Consider the following 23,711-nt stretch of genomic DNA (forward strand, 5'->3'; position numbering starts at 1 on the left):
AACCAAGAAATTATTTCTGGTGACCTTAGAGGATTGCTTACATGTCAACTAAATGTCTATAATTACTGGTAAGAATTTATCAGAGGTTGAACTTAATCAAGATTTCTGTTGATTATCCAAAGCCTTGGAGACCTCTTAACTTTGCACACTGTGTTTATTACTGTTACTCACATAAATCAGTTTTCTTGAGCTTGTAAGGAGATTTTTCTAGGATAGGTGTTGAGTTGGTCAGAGGTGCTTACTTCACAGTTCTGGAAGCTGAGGACTTCTACCTTCCCCAGTGCAGTAAAATACAGATCCAAGTTCAAGTTTCTATACTTGCTGTGACAACAGACATTTGTCACAATTTTTCTATACATTTTTTTCTGCTAGAAGAGTCTTTGCATGCATTCTCTATCTCTGTTGAGATTAAGTTGCTACCTAGCTTAACAGACAACAATTTAAGCCAGTAGCTTAGGTATGACAAGACTGCTTTGCTATACAGGATTTTTCAGGAGGATAACAAAGATGTTTGTTCCAGTCTCCACCACTTAGGTGCAAGTTAAAAGCTCGGAAGCTTCTCTGACTCTGCTACTGACAGCATACCCAGAAATATTAGGGATGTATGGGCCTTTACAATATGATAGCATAAGTGGAAAAGGTAAGACTTTGTGCCCACAGGCAAGTGCTTTTCCATTTTAATAACCTAGACAGAATCTAGTTTGACTGTTTTTTTTAAAGAATTGACCTAAGGATTTAGCTAAAAGACTGAGTTATATTATCTTCTGAAGTATAAGAATGAAATTACAGTTGTGACACAGACTACATCAAGTTTTGATTCTTTCCTCATTTAAATTCCCTTGTCAAATTTTAATTAAAACATCATTTACATTGCACTATTTTTTTTCATAGTAGCAGAACACAAAAATAAGTGTAAATCACCTCAGAGTTCTTAAAATTACGTTAAGCTGGAGCTTAAACACTTCTTTCTAATGTACAACTTGTGACTGATCTTATATTTTGATTATTAACAGCGAAGTTATTTTTGGAGAAGCAAATGTTCATTTCTAAATTAAGAAAAAGAAAAGGGTTGTTACTAAACAAGTTGCTCTTCTTAGTAATCAAATTTCCCCCATCAAAACCAAAGAACAACTCTCAAATGAATGATCTCTTACATTGAGACTCCAGCAACAACCACAGATAAACAGATCATTGTCACAACACAGAAAGTAGCAAGTCTTAAGACTTGTCAGATCTCTGTTTTGTAAAGTGCCTCTGCTGCTCCCATTTCCCATGAACAACTTATTTACCACTCCACAAACAGAGAAGGGATGCACTGAGGATTCACTATTAAAATACTTACCAAGTATGAAAGTAATAGGTATAAATCTACCTTAAAATGGTTGTAGGCTAGCGCCCATAGCTGGGATTTATGCTTTTATGCCAAAAGACCTTGGTTCAAACCCACAAACGTTTCTGGGTTCACTGCATAAGTGCATTAAGTTTTCAAACAGAAAGACAAATAAAAGATTAGGTTCAATGGTCTGTTCTTCTTAATAAATAACAATAATAAAATTCTATGAATCATTCTCCCCTTCCTGAGTCAAATCTTCCCAGAATCATATCAAAATTTCCCTCTCTCCAGCCTTATTCTAACAAAAATCCCTGGTAAAGGAAAATGAGGAAACTCAGTGCTTGTTTTAAGAAGTATTCCCTCCCATAGAGCAAGTGTTTTTCCAGCCTTTACTTCCCTAAATGGAGCACTGCATTAAATAGATATCTCTCTACTTGAATAGGCAGAGGCATGAATTCCTCTTGTTTTGGAGAGGAGGGCAGCCTCCTAGTGTGATAACAGAGCCTGACACAGCAGGTGGAGAATGTTGTCTATTCACGACTAATGATTACCTCAGGTATTTAGTGACAGAAGTGCTGGAGCTGTGCAGCACTCTGCAAGGTAATTGTGCAGGCCAATTCCCCACCAAATTTGTTCCACGTAAGCACAGTTGATTTCCTGGGAAACCTTTTATTTTGCTTCAGTTCTGATAGCATCTGAAACTCTTAATGGAGTATTTGACTCAGCCTTGAGATTATCAGGTGAAAAAGTAGAAAACTGTTACCAGAAATTTATTAATTTCAGCCTTTTCTCTGGCAGAAGACTAGGCAGAAACATAAATAAGTTTTATAAGACTGAAAATGTCAGGGAAAACCATCCCCGAAGGATGAGAGAGGAACTGGAGTCATAAAGACAAACACATGGTAGAGAATCAGAAAAACCTCCATTGGGTTCCAACTCCTAAATTAACAGTATATTCTGATGCACGCTGGGGAGAGACAGCATTGAGACAATCTGGTTGTTCCCTTTATGAGACGGAAACAATCTCCTACCCTTGCTCAGCCTTTCTCAGTAATCACAGGAGGAATCACTCCAGTCTGTCACACAAGGAGTCAGGACACCTACACAACTTTTCTCCACCACTGGTCTTCCTCTTTTCTGCCCAAAATGGTCAGTCTGTAACGTTATGGCTCACTACTGAGCTCTTCTAGGGACTGCAGTGGATTTAGGAGGCACATACTCTCGTACCTCCAAAACCACCTGCAGGGCTCTGACTCGTGGGAAGTGGAGGAGAGAAAGGTTTATCTTTTGACAGTAGAAAAGAAATGCAAACTTTAATTGCCATATAGCTAGTGCCTAGCACATGTGAATAGTGAAGATAAGGAAAATACCTATAGCATTTCAAATTGGGCTTTAAAGAGAAAGGGCTTAATCCATTTCTCATTAAGTCACCAGAAGTAGTGAATTGACACTCTGGCTAAATGTATACATACAAAAACAGCTGAGAAGAGAAGCAGGGTAACTCATCTCAGCACAAGTTAGATTACTTCTGCAATCTATAACTAATCTTTGGAGAACAGTAACAGTGCCAAAACTCCACGTGGCCACTTTGAACTGGAAAAGAATCCAAAAATGGAGGACAGCCATCCAAAGGGAAGACAAAAGCAGATTCCAGCAGCTTTGCTTACGGGCTTTATTCATACTGCTTAACTCTACACAATGCAGCCTGACAGCACTTGCCTGACCAAATTAACAGTGTGTCCCTAACGAGCCTGCTTGACAGTTCAGTATGTTGTGATTAACCAAACAGTTGATGAGACTTCACAGTCCTCTCCCCACTGCCTGCCCAGATGACAGACTTGCCCCTCTCGTTCACTGCCATTTCCTTAAGGACACATTAGTGACGTGTCACAGAGGCTTGTGATTTTATTTTTTTTTTAAATGGCATTTTCAGTTTTCAGATGAACTACAGCCTTAAGCCAAGGAGCAGGGAAGGGGAAGTTCCCAAATCCCCCTGGATTTGCTATAATCACTTCTGGCCAAAGAATTGTGCATAATAAAAAGGTACAGAAGGGGAATACCACAGCACCGATCTTGACTCAGACACTGCTCACTTAGCAGCAGTACAGGACTGTGTGGCAGCTATGTACTGTGTCCTGACTCAGAGGTGGAACAACACTGTTAGTTGGTCTGATACTTTTTGCAAGGATGTCCATCTCTCCATTCACTCCAGTTTCCATATCCTATGTCAGATACTAAATATAAAAGCCATCTTACAAGCATTCCCAACAGAAAAGGAAGTGACTGGTAGTTTTGGGCCCTCTTGACCTTGAATTTTTTTAATGGGCACACGATTCAAGATGGTCTAGCACCACAATATTGAGCTTCAAATTTGAACTGTGAAGAGGCTTGGATAGAGTTGTTCAGTTTATTTAATTACAAACTTTAGCCTTTTGATACATGGTACAATGTGGATTCAGAATTCTGTGGTCTACTTCTATTCACTTCTTTCCTCATTAGTGTGTGTTCAAGGGCTCTTACACGCAAAATTTTCATGAAAACAGAACAATCAGTCTAAATGACACTTGATCAACTCTTCCAAATCTCCCTAAATGTGTACAGTGCAAATGCAGCATGGGAAGCTTTTTTCCATAAATTAGAACTCAGCTGGGTTAATCTCTAAAGTAGTTCAGATACAGAGTGTAACTCTGAGGTTTTTTTACTAGGCTTCATCCTAAAGTTGGGTCTTCCGCTGAAAGATTAAGTGTTATGATATTGCACTGCAAATTCTAAAGCAGGATACAGGGTATGAGATAGGCATTCAAAGTGCCTGCAAGAATCAAACATAAAAGATACTGAGCACATTGCTGCTTCCAGAGATATGAGAGATGATGATATTTGTTCTGTGTTAGATGAAAATCTTCTAGTATTGGGTCAGCAATCACAAGACTTATGAATACCATAATGACACTTTACTCAGGCCTGTGCACTTGGATAGGCAATTGTGATACAGTAAGAAGACCCTCAGCTATTCCAAACTGCAGCCTCTTTAATTTGGATTCGTTTAGCTGCTTTCCAGCTTGTGGTTCTTTCATGATTTTTCAAGCACAGACAGGAAGAAGGTGCACACTTTCATGTAGGATGGAAATTGAAATAGCTCACTGAAATACACAGTGATCCTTGATCATCAAAATCCTTCAAAATCAGACCTGCATGTCTGCCTGAAACATAAGCTTCAATACGTCAAAGAAAAAGTTACCAGCTTTGTGGTCTTAGTTTTCCAAGAAACAAAGTTCACTGATAACAACTGCTCTTCCAAACCATGACTGTTGTTCATTTTCAAATCCTTGTTTCACCTCACTGACAAAGCAAATGTTAGTTAAGGACCTTAGAGGATGTCATATACAGACAGTTAAGTAGTCTCATGGAGCTATTTTTCATTTTAAAAGGCAGTTATATTCTTACATGTCTAAATGTTATGACTTCCATTAAAAAAATAAGTCACTCAACATTTTTACCTGCCAACACTATCAAAAATTTTTTTTCCAATTTTCACAATGTATATTTTTGTTAATTTCCCTTCAGCAGCAAGTTTAAAAATTAATTTGTAATGCAATTCTGGGTGGATAGAACTCTGAACAGAAGAAATTTCCCAATTTGCCCCAAGACTGGCAAAACTGTGACAACAGCAAAGCATACTACTTGCTTTGTCCAAATGATCCTTCTTTTCTGGTTTTTTTTTGCACACTTACTTAAGATGCTGTAAGAAAACCTGTATAGAAAAAAAAAATTAAATCTCCTAGTACATAAATCTCAAGTAATATCAGAAACAAGAAAATATTCCTTCAAAGTAGAGCTCTTAAAAAAAACCTGAAGAAATCCTTTCGGTTCCATTCATAGAGGAGCTTTCTGAAAAGGAAATATTACTAACGAATCTTATCCCTTATAAATTTATCTGCAATTAAAGCAGAAAAATCAAAAAACCAACGAAGGTGGCCTCTAAAAAACCTTTGTGATCCTCCTGCACTGCTGGTTCTCCACAGCTAGAACTGCAAACTAAGGAAGTTCATGAAGGCAGCAGTACACGTTTGGTTTTGTTCTGAAGTCTTAACTGCCTTTCTAGCAAACAAAATAAAGCACCCCTTTTTGTTTAAGCCAACTAAACCATAGAATCACAGAATGGTTTGGGTTGGAAGGAACCTTAAAGACCACCTAGCTCCAGCCCCTTGCCATGGGCAGGGACAACTTCCATTAGCCCAGGCTGCTCAGAGCCCCGTCCAGCCTGGCCTTGAGCACCACCAGGGATGGGGCACCCACAACCTCTCTGGGCAGCCTGTGCCAGTGCCTCACCACCCTCACAGTAAAGAATTTCTTCTTAATATCTAATCTAAATCTACCCTTTTTTAGTTAGAAAGTAAACAAGTTTGTTTTTACACAAGCTCAGATAGCTAACAATAATGTTAATTTGAGTTTTATTTAAAAGTTAATTCCTCATCCCTATTGTTTGGGGGTGGGGGGAAGGGCAAAAGAAACTTCCAAAACACAGATAACATTAGTAAAAAGGATATTTGGATTCAGATTTCTCTGAGACTGGCAAAAGCGTAGTTGAGGCAGTAACCTGATCTCATTCTTCCTGGTTTAGTTGCATTGCCCAGTCTTGTTTTCTTCATCTTGACCAGCAAGATGATATGGGAGGAGATGCACATTTTTATTCCACAGTCTGCTACTGTAGACTTTAGAACAGAAAGAAGTTCAATAGTGGAGAGAGAGACAAGGTATACCCTGTACAACACAACCCAACACCACACAAAATGAAACCTTACTTAAGTGGGAAATTCGGATAAAAAGATGACTTGTTTAGCTCATCTGGTTTCTGTTGAGAGCAAAGCTTGCTTTAATTCCTGTCCTTTTTACTAATTATTCCGAAGTATACGTCTGTGCTTAGTGTTGCTAATCAGAGTGTGCAAAAAACAATACCCTCTCTACAGTTTGAGCCAAATTTAGAGGTCTGCTGTCCAGTTCATAAAGTTTAATGTTTCTATGAATAAGCACAATTAAGCCTTGGAGAATATCCAGGCTTCAGGACATAATTCCCACACAGAGCCTTTGAAGCAAGACTTTCAGCATCTTTCCTCCTGGAGACAAACAAACTCCAGTGACATGGCATCGTATTTTTTTTTCCCCTTTAACCTGAGACAGATTAAAACGGAACATTGTTATTGAGAGGAACCAGCTCTTCCTCTAGGTATTTTGTGTATAATGTCCTGGAATTTATCCAGATCCAACATAAGAAAGCATCCAGAAATAAAACTAGGGAAAGAGAGTATGAGCAGCCCCAGGCAAAAGTGAATAGCATCTTAGCCTTGTTTTTTAAAATTCATCCCATGTACCACCAAACTGCTGGAAAACCTCTTCCTTCCCAAGCCCCGGCTCCTCCCTGTCTCAATCACAGGTTCCCACTCAAGGCCAGTGACTAAACACCTCAACAGGGAAAACAGTCCAGGTTGAAACTCATACCCAACAGGATGGGAGAATGTTAAGCTCATTGCAAGGAGGAAGGAAGGAAAACCCATTAACAGTCAGAAAGGAAGCACGTTTCAATAAGGCTCTTTTGTCTTTAGAAAAGGGAAAGCAAGCAGAGAAACATGTTCTTCCCTGCTACACAGTTGTGCTTACATAGGCTTCTTGCTTGGAAAATCTTTAATTTCTGCAAAAACTATAAAAAAGAAGAAAAATTACCAAGCTGCTTAAGAAAAGAAACCTCCTAACTAACAATAACACAGATCTGTTCTGGAAAAGATCTAATATTTGCACCTTTCAAGTAAATAGGAGTAGTCAAGGACTGTAGGTGCCAGATAAACAATATGCACTGACTAATTTTTAAGGTGTAGCACTTACGCAATGACTGAACATCAGACTGGCCTTGCATGAGTGGCTGGGCAGAGACCTTGGACACTGCTTGTCTGCTGGACCCTCTTTTCTATCTCAAGAGGAACATGGGAAACAGCATCCCAGAGGTTTCTCTGGCTTCTTCTGAGACCCCATCAAGTTACAAGACTTTCTCATCGTGCAACTGTCCAGCATGAAATGGAGAATTCAACAGGAAAAGAGAGCAATGAGGTGCTTCTGCAAAGGATGTAAAGGTAAACTCACTAGGACAGGGCCCACAGCATACTTCAGAAATGTAAGACTGAGGAACATAATGAGCCTTTGATGGGTTTTTCTTCTACTACAGTGAGCAAATCCTGGGAACAGGCAAGCATACATCATGGAGAGCTGGGAGTAATGCCAGGCAGGTTCCTTTCTGAAATGGCACCTCCATGAGCAGCACAGGCTGTGAGATCACCCATCCACTGGCACTGAGTGGCAGCCCCATGCAGAACAGTAGCGGTGTGCTGCTCTCCCTGCTTGCAGCACACGCCTGGGCAGTTTTTCCAAAGCTGCAGCACCTTCTGCAGCTGTGCCCATCCATCTGTTTCCTGCTTTTGATGAAAACTCAGCAGCTTGGCTAGACTGGATTTGAGCCTTAACAGCGATTTATTTTTTCCCCTCCAACCCTCTCCGTTGGAAATTAGATGCTTAAGCACAGCTATCTCTCAAGATCACAGAAGACAAAGTATTTATGGGTTATCACGCTAGGTCTTTTCTGTCTGACAACTCCAAGAATAGGAGCATTACATACCTATCATTGCCTGTCCCCACTGAACAAAAACCACATTCCTTTTATGCTTTCATTCACAAGTTTAAGCCAAGAAGAACAAGTCCAAAGCACCCCCAATTCAGGCAGTCCTACACCACCCAATAGTGGATGGCACCAGCACAAGACCACAGCACCTTTGTGTGCACTGCAGATACGGCTTTGTCACCGTTCACACCACCGCACATAACCTGCTCTTCAAAAAAGGGCCAAACAATAGATGGTTTGTGAGATAACGTAGCAGAGCAGAGCTGAATACTTAACATTTTGAAAAATGCAAGGGCCCGATGAGGCAAGCAGAGGCGCAAACACTGAACAAAACCTTTTCAGAGGCGCAGTGAAGCCTGCCCACACGTTACCAGCTACCAGCCTCCATGACAAGCATGAACTGAGGCTCAATTGTGTAATGCAAATCAGAGACTTTCACAAGAAGTCTGGCAAACTGAAAAGCTCCCTAAGTTTCCAGCTGTGGGGCTGTTAGCGGGAAGCTAACATTTCATGTGACCCCCCCCCGCCCCTGCACCCTCCTCAGGAGCAATGATTTTCACAAAAAAAATCAACAGCCTAAAGATGCAATGAAGAGTGGGGATCAGCACTTCTGTGATAACAAAACAGCTCCTAATAACGTCTGGTGCCCCTTTGCATTTCTGGAGGAGGCTTTTCCTCTACATATTTCAACATTCCACTTTAGCTGAACAGTTTTTGGCTACAGAGGGTGTTAGCTTATTTAGCCTTATTACAATAATTATTTACATTAGAGTTCATTCTCCTTCAATTATGCCCAAAACATATTATGGCTTGTGCTCAGAACAGCAAATTCTCTTCCCAGACCTGCTCTGAGTAGCCAGCTCTGGTGTGGGACTGCTGCCCAGGACCTACTGATAACAAAGCAGCCACATGCTTGTCTGAGCAGACTATCCCTCCCACCTAGTAACCAGCACAGCTTCTCCATGGAGGCATCTGGAGCTGGATCTCCTGGCTCCTCCACACAAGCAGCCAAACACTGGCAGATCTATCCCTGACACCAGCCGTACTGCTGGGGCACTCTCTGCAACATGCTCCATGATCCTTGGTTGACGCTATGCAAAAAAAGACACCAGTGCTGATTTAAGAGCACTCTGGACTGCAGTTGTGGGAAGCGGGGAGAATATATTTGCCAAGCATCTCATCTGGCATGTTCCAACACTCCTCTTCAGGCAACTGCTACTGGCTACAGTCAAAGGCAGGACATAGGGCTAGATGGACCCAGTACAGCTGAAGTAATAGTTGCAAGAAAAGCACTGCGAGAGGAAGTACAAATCAACATAGATTAATTTTTTTTAGGTGTCATACTGGGAATAATTTGGCCTGCAGAATTTTGGCAACAAGGGTAGAGGCTGAGCATGCTGTGACTTTCAGATCTGCCTGCCTGACAGAGCTGCTGAGTTGAAAAGCAATTCTCATCAAAAGCCTCATGAGGCTACAGGCTTCTCTCTGGTCATTCAGTATGAAATACTCTGTTCAGAAGTAAAACTATTCTCAAGTTAAAGTAGGGGGTTTTAATTGAAAATCACATTTAAACCTAATGCTTTTTGGCTTGAAGCCACAAGTAAACAATTTCCATTTATATTTATAGATCAGATTACCTCCTCACCATTCACACATCCACCTGTTTAAGAGGTGCATTTTCATTTATACCTTCTTAGGGAAAAAAGAACCCAAAACACCCAACAACCAAAACAAACCCCAAACCTTTTAATTTCTCCAAAGCCTTTCAGTGGCAATAACTGAAATTAACAGCGCCTACTTGAGCATGAGTTAATTTCATTCCTGTTTGGCATATAGACCTCCATTCTGCGATCACATTAGCTTAGCTGACAACAAGTAAGGAATTAAACAGAATCCTGAAGAAATATGACTAAACCTGGGGTGGGTTTGGGCCATCTGATTCTGAATGAATTGGAAACTAAGCTCATGCCTGCAGTCACTACCTGCCAACACGCTGTCTGTGTGCATGCTTCCCACGCTCCTACAGCTCCCCTTCTGCCATGGGTTAACACCACATCACAGGTTGTAAAATCCAAACTATGAAACAAGGAACAGGCCAACACACTCCTTTATGGCAAACAGTTGCTTTTAACAAACATTAGTTTGGATGCAGTTACATAGATGAGTTTTAAGGTTTTTAAGTAAAAGCTTGTGATCTGGAAACAACAGCCTCAGAGGCAGATATGTAACACAAAAAATGTTTGGATAGTTCTCTATTCAGATGTACTCAAAACCAAGAATAGCCTACCAGTATCTCTTCACACACTCCTTCCCCTTTGCAGTTATCTCAAGACAGTTGTTGAATCTGGAGAAATTCAAACTTTAATATCTGCTGCTATAGTAAGTAAGAATGAACCATGTCTCAAATTGAAATGTTGACTTTCACAACCATTCATGCTTTGGCCCAGATTTTGGAAGTGGCAATATAAATGCTGGCCCAAAGGTGTCCCTGCTGCCCTCATTTCAGCCCTGGAGCATAAGCCCCGGTACACCTGCACAAAGCAGAATACCCAAAAGAAAGTTCTCTACTAAAGCTCCTCCTAGAGCTACTGTTGTTCCCCCTTACCCACTCAGACCAAAAATCAGCAACATTGAAATAAAGAAAAAATATTTACTTAACGCTGTAATTTTCTCAACAATGATTGTTCTGGAAAGACAACTAACGACAATGCATTGATCACTGCAAGCAAATCACTGCTTTCCAAAACCGGCCTTGGAAACCACACCTGCAGCTCACAGCACACCTGCCAGTGGGTTGCAGATGCTTAGTCACCTCCTCAACAGAGCAAACAAACCAGCAGCCATGTCTATGCCTGCAAGTGATTTCATTTGCAAAGTTACAGATGTGCCTACTCAAAAGCACACTATAAAGGCAGCTCCTCAGAACATTAAGCCCCTTTACATCTTCTAAATAATTCCAGCTGCCTGTACAGCAGGGATGTTATTTGTTATCCCATCCTTAGAGATTACAGTTGAATTACTTTGCTGTGCATTATCCTCCACCCAAATATTCAAAAATCATACTGACTGCTTGTCTGTGCAGGAAGTAAGAGTTTCAGCTTTATCAAAGGGAGGAAAAATCCAGGCTATGTCTACAGTGAACCTCTTCTAACATCCCTCCCCCCACATCGTGCTGTGTGATTTCAATGTCAGCACTATTGTAGTTCAGCCAGACTGCCAAAGCCTACTTAAAAACTGAGCAATGGAGATTAGAGATGGAGTGGCTCAAAAATGAAGTTAAGCAAAACCTTTATGTATTTATCATAAAAGGATAGGCTTCATAGTCCATGAGGATATTACTTGGAAAACAATCTGCAACTGTGATGAATTTCCTTAAGCTTCTGCAAGCACAGGTCTGTACAAAATGGGATTAATTCAAAACCTTATCAGCAAAAATTCATATGGCCCAATTCATGGATCCTGCTTTACAGGGTTAAAATTTAAGCTATCTGGCGTACCACGGAGGAAAAAAATGTTTTTATAACCACACTTACGATTCTCAGAGCACAATTCTGCCCTTGAGCAAGTTTGTTATTTCATTGTTAATAATGAAACACTAAAGAAAAATCTCAAAGGAACTAAAAGGAAGAAAAAGAAATCTCAAACCATTTTTTGTATTTATCCGTTTTGCTGACATTCCCATTTCCCCAAAATAAATATTTATTACACTCCTTAAGCAAGAGAAGATTTAATCCATGGTTCAATTTTAAGATAATATTGAACATACTATGGATTTTAGTTCCATCCTTATTTTCTAGCAGTACAAGCTGTAGGTGAAAACACTCTGAACAAGTGTTTCTTTTGTTGCTGGTGTAGAAAATAAAAGCTTGGGCATCCTGGGGGAATTTTTTCAAGTGCGGTGGGCCAAATGCCTATCTTTACAGTGATATGACTGCAACTGCCTCTCCCATCACTCACAGAGGCAGATACATGAAGCAGCAGCATGCTCATGGGCCACCAATTGGATTAATCCTGCTGTGAACAGATGGCTCTTTCTCACCCTTATAGCATGGCTACCTTGATAAAGACATCAGTAACAGAGAATTCAAGTTATCAGAAGCTCCATCAGAAGCCTGTAAAGGGTGTTGACTCCGTAACAGCTGGCTTCAGGAAGTCACTTTTGACATGAGTTTGTACTGTTTTGATTTCAGAACAGCCTTTCCCAATTCTGCTGAAGGCTAACAAGATTAGTAAAGACAGATTAAGATTAGTAAGGATGCAAAACTAAAATAGACCTGCTTTTAAACTCCATGCAGATGATCTCTCAGTGTAACAGATTTTTCTTTTGAAATTACAATTTCGTGATGCAGAATTGCAAAGAGGCAAACCCTTGAATACTCTGGAGCCACTCCAGTATTATCTTCCAAGTAGAAAAAGCCATCTCATCTAATCGATTTTGCTTCTCCTCCCAAACCCTCAACATGTGTGATGTTAACAGTGAGATCCCCTTCCTAAGGTACTAGGTCCTGGGAAGCTGCTGCAACAGCTGCTGAACTTAAGAATCTAAAACAAGAGATCAAGCCAAAACCTGCAGTAGCCCTAGTTTAATCTTCGACTAGGAGGCCAGGCCAGTTTCTCCACTTGTTAAGGAGTTTAAAGATTTAAGAAATGCATGTTAAATTTAGCTAAGCTGAGTTGAGCATTCCTATCTGGAAACATTTATTAACACCTCTTTCCACTGAAGAAAACACAAGAAACTAGACTTGTGAATCAAAGTATAAACAATGTCATCAAGTACAAACACTGTCTTTACCAGAGAGGCTGACCTCTGACCAGCACTTGGAAGACAGGAGCGCATTGCAAGAGTCACTGATGTCTAGATGGAAGCCAGCAGTCTGTGATCTATTTGAAATACTTTCCTCACACAACATACATTGCATCATCTTCATATTTTCCAGTCTGTTTACAATTTTTAACACCATCAACTGATAATCAGTCTGTGATGAGTTCATTTTTAAATGTGAATCTCACAGTGCAGGGTAAACTGGATGCAGTTCTCCATGGTACCCAGGGGACATGACTGCTAACTTCATGCTAACACTTACAGTAGGACAGCCTTGGCAACTGTAGCCTTGTTTGTCCAAGATCAATGTCGGACTGAAACTGAAAAATCTGCATAGGTTTCTATTAAAAGACAGGAATGCAACTAATGGCAGTCTCAAGGGCTTTGTGATACTATATTCAAACAAACCTTATCTCTGAATTGAAATCACTGGTTTGAGTGGTAGAGTTAGTTGCGTAGTTAAGATTTTCAAGGCGTATGACTTAACATGATATTCTGACTACAAATTTGGCTCGTGTCAATGAAGCACATGTTAAATGAATTAAGGGTTGGCCAACTGACAGGTCTCAAAGTAGCTGACAGCACGAAGTCACTGGGGAATGGAATTGCTTTAGTTTGGGTTTGCATTAGAGCTAGCCACATGCTCATCCAGATCCATAAAAATGCTGAAATCTAGATGTAACAAATTCCTTGGAAAAACATTCCGCTAATACACAGATTCACAGAATGATATATATATATATGTATATGTAAAAGACAAAGACTGAAAGTGTGCATACATTCAGTTGACATCAGTTAAAGTAGTCAAACCCAGAGACAGAGCTACACCTCAGATAACACAATGCACAGGCAATAACTACAGAACAGAGGACAAGTGTTGAAGAAATTCAGGATCCTGGCAGGTGACTCAAGAATAGTTTGCTTTGTCATTGCCACAACAAAATGAATAAATGATAAGGCAGCCTTCAGCTATCTGAAACAAAGGAGCAGGAAGTCAGCAAGTGATTCTGTGGCACCACTGCTGCATTAAATTCAAAACTTTTAAATTTGGGTTGGAAACTGAAGGCGGCAGAAAAGAAGCCACCATGAAGAGAATTTGTGGGTTTCTGTAAGAGATCACAAACACTCTATCTGTTGAGAAGTGACAATTATAAACACAAAAAATAATCCCTATGGAGATCCTAAAGGGCTCTTTACCCAATAGGGAAGGCGCAAAGGGGTTCAATCGCAGAAGCCACTGCACAGTTCAAGCAAGATAAATTAGAAATATGGTACAAGTTTAGTGGCGAGGCCAACTAGTTATGGGAACAAAAGTGAAGAAGTGAGACAGCAAATCCTTCACTTGGCGTCATTAGATCACAGCTATAAGCTTTTCAGAGAAAGGTACTTTAATCAGCAGGATACTGAGTTCCTTGCTCAGTAATGTCAAAAATAAAAGTAATGCCTGTGGGGTTACAGATGGTGAAACAAGATGATTAGTGGTTCCTTATAGCTATAACTTTTTTGCATCTGAGCCTGATCCTACAAATAATTTCAGGTATACTTACGGGCATGCAGGCCTCTATCATGCTACTAGGAGTATAGAGATGATGTAAACATTAAGTTGAGTTACTTTAATATAAAAGTTGAGAGTGGAGAGAAAAAAGGAAGTCAGTCAAGGCTAGGGTGATGAGATGGACAGAAGAAACATGAAGTAATGAAATTAATATTGATATTTTCTAGCCAAAATTAGCACTTGGGAATCACTGAATCAATATTAATCTCCCCTGAACATTACAGGATAAAAAAAGGGATAAAAGCCAGTTTGGTATTATGTACATATTTACATAATCTTGCAGTCATTCCCTTAAACCCTTATCACATTGAACATTTAAACATGAAGTTAAACAGCTACATGTTTTCTAAACTGCACATCCATTTGGAAAGCTTACTGCACCACAGCCTCTTCATTATGACTTTGCTCTATTCATTGTAAGCCTACAATTAGGTACTAAAACAAGTAAGAATGAAACAGGAAGGGAAGCAAAAGCCACACAGAGGTAAAACAGCAGAACTACCTGCACTCATTCAAAAAACACAGCAAGGCAGCTTTTATGTGTAGACTGCTTGGCCTCAAATTTCCATTATGAAGTTCAGTTCTTAATTGGGGAGCCAACGCAAGTAGTCAGGTTTTGTTTGCAGCTGAGCTAATTCCCAGCCTTTTCTTGGATTAGATCCAAACTCTAAAAAGGGCAAAATGGCCATCTCTAAGAAGGGCAAAAAGACATTTATTCTACTAAGGAGCTTTCAAGACCTGTAAATATCAGAGATCATCATATGTTCCTTGTGCAAGGCCCATCCAATATGACTCCTTAAGGAGTAATGGAAAAGTTTAAGGCTCAAGCCTACTAAACTGGACCTTTCACAAAGGAAAAAAAAATATTAAAAATTTGAGACATTATTCCACTCATACTTGCCCTGGATATTCAGATGCAAAACACTGCTTCCCTCCATTTCCTTATTAAATCAGAAGTGGACTTATCATTCAGTTAAAACCAGATGCACTAATATTATTTCAATTTTTTTACTGCTTATGAAGCTTTAATGTCAAAAGCTGAAGCAACCCTCAATGCATGTCTGTGCAAGCATTTGTAGGATCAAGTTTTTAAAATTCATAGATGTTAAGGTCAGGAAACTTTAGAAATTCAAATTAATCAAGGAGGGAGGAGAGGCAGTGAACCAATAAAACAGCAAACAATTTACTGGTGAAAACATTATCGCTCATAGCACCAAGCTTAACTTCCTTATTTGATATTTCAGATATTCAAAACAGTCACATTTGCACAAGTGAAAATTAGGGATGCCCTTAGATAAATGGTAGACTTAGTTGTTTACAATCCTAAACTTTGTATACATAAATTCTGATCTAGCCTTTTTCACATCCAGTCATGCCTTTCAAATAAAAAGCAGAATCTCTAGCTAAGAAACAGATTGTCTTGCAAAGTTAAACAAACATTTTCTTTCAAAGGTGGTGTGTTATGAATCTCCAATCCATTTCTCTGGCAGTCTCCAGTTCTCACTCAAAATACAAGTGTGATTGATTAGTGTCTCATTTCCACAGATATTCTTTGATACATGAGCATGATAGAGAAAGAAAACATTTGCCAAAGCTGCTTGCCTGAAGAAGTAGAAGGGTTAGTGGTGTGTAGCAGACAAGAACAATGTGCAAACCATCAGTCCTTCAGTAAAGGGAGGCAACATGAGTGCTTTGCTTAGAAATTGCAGTCATCCTCCTTGTTGCACATAGGATGCATTACAGGAGTCCAGTCATGCAGGACTCGTCTTCTTCCTCTCCTCTGCTTCAAAAGGCAAGTATTTTCAAAATTCTTAAGAAAATAACATCTGTATCATATTAGAGCACAAGTTCAGCAGGCTTAGCCTCCTGTCTCTGACAGTGGCCAAAAGCAGACGCTCATGAAAAAAAACCTGTAAGAACTACTGATCCATCACATCTTATCTATTCTAACGTTCTTGCATCGCTGATTGTAAAATTCAGGGCAGACAGGACTAGCAAGATCATTATTTAGCACCAACAATAAAATCTTCCATTCATATTCAAAGCAAGACATCTAAACTATTAGGTATTTGAAGCAGTTCAAGACAGAAGATGAAGGGCAGGTACATCTATCAACTCTGCTTTTGGTTGAATGCGCTTTTTTCATATGGCTGGATTTGATGACCCATGAAGTTTCTCCCTGCAATAAGATCAAATCACACAGTACTTCGTTTTCTTTGACTTCAAGCAGTCAGATGAGCTCCAAAGAAAAACAACCCAAGAATCACAGCTATATTTCAGAGGAAATTTGCTTCAGGTTTGAGGTAGTCTCTTTTCTCTGTCTTAAGGTCCCTTCTAACCCAAACCATTCTGTGATTCTATGATTCGCTCCCATTTGACATTCTCACGTGTTTCTTACAGCTCTTCCCATATACTGTTTTAGAAATACATGTGTATATAGTTCATATATCAAGAGAAAACACAAGTAAAAGCCAAGCATTAAAGCGAAAAGATACTGTATGTCCTACAGTGTGCTAAGGCTGTATGAACCAGAAAAAGATGCTGCTAATGAACCAGTATCAATCATGCTTGTAGAGATTAGTCTATTCATGGGTGGACAGAAGCAAGTTTCTAAAAGCTGGTGTTGAAAGAAGTGTGGAACAACTTTTGACTCAAAAATTATGTATAGGTGAAAATGAAAAATCTTCCACAGATTTCTGTGGAAGGGAAAATAAGTGGTTTCTGTTAGCAACCTCATTTCATAATCACGCTCTATTAGACTGCACAGAACAAAACTGAATTATTTACTCAGGCAATAGGGAAAACAAAACAAAACCCACAAATTACTTCACAGGCACAGAAGTGAAGAAGCTTGATCTCCTATTTGCATTCTTTACGCTCTCACCAATTTACCCCTTCCTTCCAATAACCCCACACATCTCTACAGTAATTCCAGCAGGCAGAGGACAGTATATGCCACAAGCAATCAGGAGTTCTATGGTTGTGTACTGACCCCCAGTCCATGCTGGCCAATTCACTGGTCAGCTGCTGCCAAATGCTGTGCAACAGCTGAATGCTGCTTGCATGCTGCTTTCTCCTGAGCAGAAACATTAATTTGTGTCAGCCTTCTATTTCAGAGAGAGCAGTGCTTTTCCAGCCTTCTAGCTCTCTTTTCAAATGTGGTTAAAGCTGACCAAAGAAATCAGAAGTTATTCAACTGACAGGGCAATTGCAAAAGCCTGGCATTTACTTAGGAAGCAGTCTAAAAAGAGTAAATAACCTTATATAGTATTCAGATTCAATCTGGGCATCTTTGGTTTGAATACCAAAAATAGTAAAGACAGATAAGAAGTTGCCCAATATAAATGTCTTTTTGAAAGCAGCAACTAGGAGTTTAACATTTGCAGATATCTGGAAAGTTGGGACTTGTGAATCATTCAAGCAGCATCTAAGCTCTAACCATAACGTTTAGTGGTTTTTCACTGTTAGACCTCTGACAGGCTGGTCCTTATCATCAAACGATATCTAACTGGACACAGCTTGCCCTAACTTAGTAAGCTATTTCAAACCCAGCCTAATGTAATACCAGTTTCATCCTTCTTCGAAGGTGAACTTTGGTTCAATTTCTTCTGCAGAGACAGATGAGTAGAACTTGCTCAAGAAACATTTTTCAGGTTTCTTAGCTTACTGATTTTATACATGAAACACATGAAAAAATATAAACCAAAACTAGACTTTCTAAAATAACACCACACAGCATGTCCAGGTATTCACATCTGTAGTTTTCACTTCTTAGGCAATTATATAGTCTGTTTTGTATGTTACTAATTAGGCAACTATTCTACCGCATTTTATGTAAGGGCAATTTATATAAGGTCTAATCTCACTAAACGTCAGAACTAAAAGCTCATTATTCTTAGGCAGGAAGGCAATAAAAAGATTGTAGCAGACAAGGCAAAGTCCTCCAGTGTCAATTGCCAGAGGCCACTAACCCAGCACCTCTGCTGCTCTCCAAACACCTGAAACAATGCACGGTGTTCTCCGGAAACGGCTCTCCTCATGAAGGAAACTGTGCAAGGCGTTCACAAACTGATGGCTGCTGCTGGAGCTCAGTTTATCCGTTCAGCAGACGCTATTTCTATTCTTTTCAATGAGATGAAAGAGATTGATGGAGTCACTGATTAAACCTAGAAACATTTTGTACTGCACAGTTACTATCACAGGTTGTTATTCTAAGATTTAGAGCACATAAGCAATAATAGAATACATTGATGAGCTATATCAAAGAAACAAAAACCATTCTTAGTGAAGCCTGTGATGAAGCAGCACCAATCAAAAAAAAAAGCAAAAAAAAAAAAAAAAGCCTGTTTTTTGCCATGAATTAGGATATTGTTTACTGATACCAATTATTTCCACCTTTTTATTTCACAAAGATGCATGTTCAGGAGAGATTTAGGAAGGTATCAGGCACCCAAATTCTACTTTAGCTTACAGCTCAGCAAGTCAAGTATAGGTATGGAGGGAAGTTTGAACCCAGATGTTTATTTGTTTAGATGCCTCACTGTAATCTATGTTCTGGCATTCTTAAAGAATTCTCAAAGGTCTCAAATACCCACAGACACCAAGCATTCAATCTTGCCTTTCACTACCTTCCTGCTGACAGACAAGGCACACCAGATGCGACCTCCAGAGCTGCTGTTTATCACATCAGTTTTGCATAGTGGAAGTGAGAAGCAGCTGTAAATAGTTCTATATTTTAAGTCCCATTATCAAAAGTGGAGGATACCCTCCACCCGCTTTGAGTATCCCTACTGACAGACAATGGCCTTGGAGGCCAATGTCATTTTGTAGAGTCAATTGGGAAATAAAATAATCAACATGTGATGAAACTTTGCATTAAGAAATCTTTCCCACCTCCAAGCCTGTATCTCAAGCACCAACACCAAACAGATTTTAGAACATACATCAGCTGTTGTACAGAGAATTCAGGCTCAGTCTCCTAGCAGCATCACTATTAATAGAATCCATTTAGAATAATCAGTTTCAACCCCAACGAACTCTACGGACTGAACTTCAAAAGCCAGTATTATATAGCTATCCATAACAGATTTTTCTTCCTTATGTTCTGCAACTGGTATATGTAATGTCAGAATTAAGTTTAAAGAACAACATCCTCATTAAGTAGTTGACTGGTCCAAAAGATGGGAATAACAATATTTTACCTTGATTACAAATTAAGCAGGCAAAAGGGCCTTGTGTTTTTGCCAGTGTGCTTGTGCTACAGTAAAGGTGTTCAGGGATTGTCTAGTTCTACAGAGCTGCTTCTAGAATTAAAACAACTCTCTAACGCTAGCGTGACGCCTTTGAAATTAAAAATATACACATGCTGACATGTTTTCAAACTTGTCAGTTCCCATCTGGAGCAGCGTTCACTCATCTCTGCCTTCAGTGTTAAAAAGAGTGCTGTTCCTGGAATCACAAATGGAGAAGCACTGTGTGCACAACCCTGGGCCACACAGCCCTGGAATGGGGTTCCTTTGAAAAGTGCAGCAGAGACAGCAATTGCATTTGTATTGCACGGGAAGAGACTAACAGAAGTATGACCTCCATCTCCTGCCCAGGCTTCCAGACAAAACTCTTCCAGCTGCTCACTGATGCTCCCAACTCCCAGGACATGTGCTTCAAGGTACCTGGGTTTTAGGTCTTTGGGAAGCAGAGTACAATTGAGGGGTACAACTAATTACAAACACCCGGTTTCTACTTAAACAATTACAACAGATATACACAGCTGCTTCTTTCCCCCCCTAGGTTTTAAAGCACTCATGCCACTATGAAGTCTTTGTTCCTTACAGCCTCTCTAAGTGTTTTTCCCACAGTCTTAACCAACTAAATATTGCTCAAAATCAGTGGTAACATCCCTTCACTTCAGCTCCTTCCCTTTCAGGTCTACCACACTTGAAAACGATTTACAGCAGCTAAAAATATACAAAGATCTTACTGTTCTCTGAAACAATCTCAGAGCTGCCTTTTACCTGCAGTCAAGCATGCAGGAGACGATCACGAATCTTGTTTTGGCAGCTGTTCTGCTTATTAAGCTACTTTTACTCGTCCTACAAAGAAGGGCTTTCTCCCACTTCTCTTGTATCCTGAGCTTTGAAATATTGGTAGCCTCTGTGTCACAGTCATCACTACTCTGGAGCCTCTAAACTAGTGTTCTCAGGGAGAAGCAGATTCTGACCATCAACAGTGCAAACTGCTTTCATTGCATTGCTTCTTATGCAGATGGATTTTTCATATCTACAGTGCTTTGAACACCTTCAAAACCCATCTATTCCACATATTATATCAATAATGACATTCTCATGGCTCTCATGGGTGCTTTACATCTATTGAGCATCAGACGATTCTTCAGGGCAAGGATTATGTATTGCTTAGCTTATTTTACCTCTTTTAAAAGAGGCACTGGATAAATAAATTTTAAAAGCTCCTTCAAAAGTTTAGTGCGTTCTTAAATTCTCATGAGCCACTGGTATTTCTTTTGTGTTCTTTCAGTTTTACACTCTCAATATCCAACTGCACCAAGCATACACTCACACATTAAGGATTCTCTCCTGGAAACTACACACTGGGATCTCTAGCTCCTGTGGTGCAGCAAGTCAAGCTGTACAAAAATCTTACATTCTTTTAGCTGGGCACTGGGTCATAAATATAGAAATCTGTTTATTAGTTATTTTATAGCCATCCTTTAACGTTAAAGACAAGCCTTTCTGTAAGTCAATATTTATGTGAGATATTATGCAAGCTCTCTGAAGACTTTGGACGGGTCCTTTTAGCTTTTCCGGTCAACTTATATTTGTCATATATTTGCTATATAAGTCATTAAAACAAATATAAGGAAATATATATAGCACCTGCATTTTAAGAGGAAAAAAGCTTAGTTCTACAAGACCGAAACTGTAACTTGACACTAAAATATAGGTGTTTCTGAACACTCTCCAGCTAAAAGGCTTGACACTGACAATTTCAGTTTAAGCAGGGACACAAAGCACAGGTAGGTTTAAGCACTCTTTACTTGGCTGCCCTATGCCCTATGGAGTCTAGGAAGTTACATGCTACGAACCACTCGCATGCCCGGCTGCATTGCACAGGCAGAAAGGAAAGATTAGAGAACAGAAAAGTACCCCACTGCAATCAATTCCCATGCACTTCCTATCCTATTTGCAGTGTGCTATCAAATTTGCAGTGCACCACTTTGCTCTAAAGAGGTGGTAAAATAAATCAGCAGCCACCTATACAGAATTCTGCTGCTTTTGAGCTCAGTTTGAAGCCCAGGAGATCCAGAGGAGAGGAACAGTAGTATTTAAACTGAAGAGTGAATCTCACCCTAGATAAAGTTAATCCACCCCAGCAGGTCTGACTTTTATCTGTTGTTGAAAAGATACTTGGAAGAGAAAACGTTTTGTATTTCTAACGTATCTGTTTAGTATTTCAAATGCATCTCAATTCTTTTAAAAGACCATGCAAGGCACGATGTCTCCCAAACCTCTCCACAAGAGACTGCTTTTCTTTACAAATCAAAATGGGGACTGAACTGAACCAAACCCTGGGATCTGGGTAAATCTTCTGGTCCAGACAGTTTTGGGTTTTTTTACTCATAAGTAAATAATGTCCTGGAAAACTGGGATATTAGTGCTTCCTATTTGCTATACTTTCACCAGTAAAGGGTTGGTGTTTTTTCTGTACAGGAAGGAGGAAGGGAAGAAACACACACAACCCCAAAACAGGTGGCAAGTAGTAAGAACTGTTCTTAATAATTATCTGTGCTCAATAGGACAATTTGCTAGCATCCACTGGACCCACACAAATCATCTGAAGAGCTTTCAGGTGCTTACCCTCTCATGTTTGCTTCAGTTTATAGTATCTATCCTGTAAATTCTGTCCACTTAACTGAATACTGACACCCTTTCTGAACCTTTCACTCCTGTGCTTTAAGAGGAGTAAAAGCAGTAGAATGCTTCATAAAATCAACAGTGAATTACCAGAAGCATTTCATTAAGAAGCGGCACACTTGGTAGCAGCTGATTTTATGTTGAGCATAACCTACTTTATTAATAGAACTTCAAACTTCAGCTTCCAGCTAGTAAGCAAATATTATTTTAAGAATGTTGGGTTTTAAAGACTCACTGATTTTTACCTTTACATCTAGACATTGCTGTTATGGCAGGAGACTTGGTACAAATCACCTAACCTTGAAAGTTTTGTGCTTTGCAGGCATGCTTATGGAGAACGAGGAATTAGGTCCACCATTGTCCTCACCATGCTGTCGCTGAAAGGAAACAGCTGGGGTAAACAGATAGACTGCATCTGATCACAGCTTAAAGTGGACGCTCTTTTAAACCCCAAATTAATACATTGTTTTGTGATTAGGAAAATAAGCCCTGCAATTTCAAAATGTAGGCCAGGTTTTCAATACTTGAATGCTAAATTAAGGCACTCTGTTCTATATTGGTTCAGGTATAAACTCCAAAAGTAGAATATTCAATTATGCATATGATTGATATTTACTGTCAAAGAAAGTCCACTGGGTATTTTGTGGGTTTTAGAAAGAGATTTACAGTCTTTTACAAATGAAGTACAGAGATACACATCCTCTCTGGAGAAACTAATGAATGCTCTGAGTACTCCACAAGACTGAAGCACAGTGTTTTTGAAACTTTCAGAGCATCTGAGACAGTTAAACAGGATTTATTTAGCCCTTTTCCAGATTTCAAGTCCAGTGAGCAGGGATAGAGGGGGAAGAAGTAAGAAAACACGAGTTTTTCATTGTCATCATCACTCAAATGGACATGCAATATTCTGTAGAATCTTGCTCAGACATTCTGATAAGTATCACTGGAAAATGGCCTAAAAATTCACTCTGATCTGCTTTCAGAGTTTAAATCTTTTTGTTTAACATATACAGCTAGCTAAATAAGCGATAATTTTGGAGTCATGACTCCAAATCTATCACCCATTCACCTCTGAAACACCTGGGATCTCTTACCCTATGGTTTATGTCTCTGCAGTCAGACAGCAAAGTTAGAGCCTTTGGTCTGAATACATTGGCTGTGGCTGACAGCAACTTACTGTCTGATCAGCTTTTCCCAGCTCTAAATTGATAATTTCCATTCAAGGAATGGGTTTAAATCTGTACTGTTTGAGATGGTTTACAAAAAGACAAAATAATAGCTGAGCTCTCAAGGAAGCAGAATTACTACAGAGACTAAGAAGCCTATGCAAGATCTTATTTTGTTCAACTGCATTGTAAATCCACCCACCACCCCGCAAAAATAACAGATTGCACTATTCTGTTTCTTGG

At 39.6% G+C, this 23,711-nt stretch overlaps 1 protein-coding gene across 2 annotated transcripts in view; it reads right to left on the reverse strand.

Annotated features, from left to right (window-relative positions):
* The window catches only part of ZDHHC8 (zinc finger DHHC-type palmitoyltransferase 8), a 124,046-nt gene that overhangs the window by 63,775 nt on the left and 36,560 nt on the right, over positions 1-23,711 (reverse strand). The gene's annotated exons all lie outside the window — the stretch shown is intronic.

The sequence above is a fragment of the Falco naumanni genome, chromosome 1 (assembly GCF_017639655.2).
Source record: "Falco naumanni isolate bFalNau1 chromosome 1, bFalNau1.pat, whole genome shotgun sequence".
Taxonomy (NCBI): domain Eukaryota; kingdom Metazoa; phylum Chordata; class Aves; order Falconiformes; family Falconidae; genus Falco; species Falco naumanni.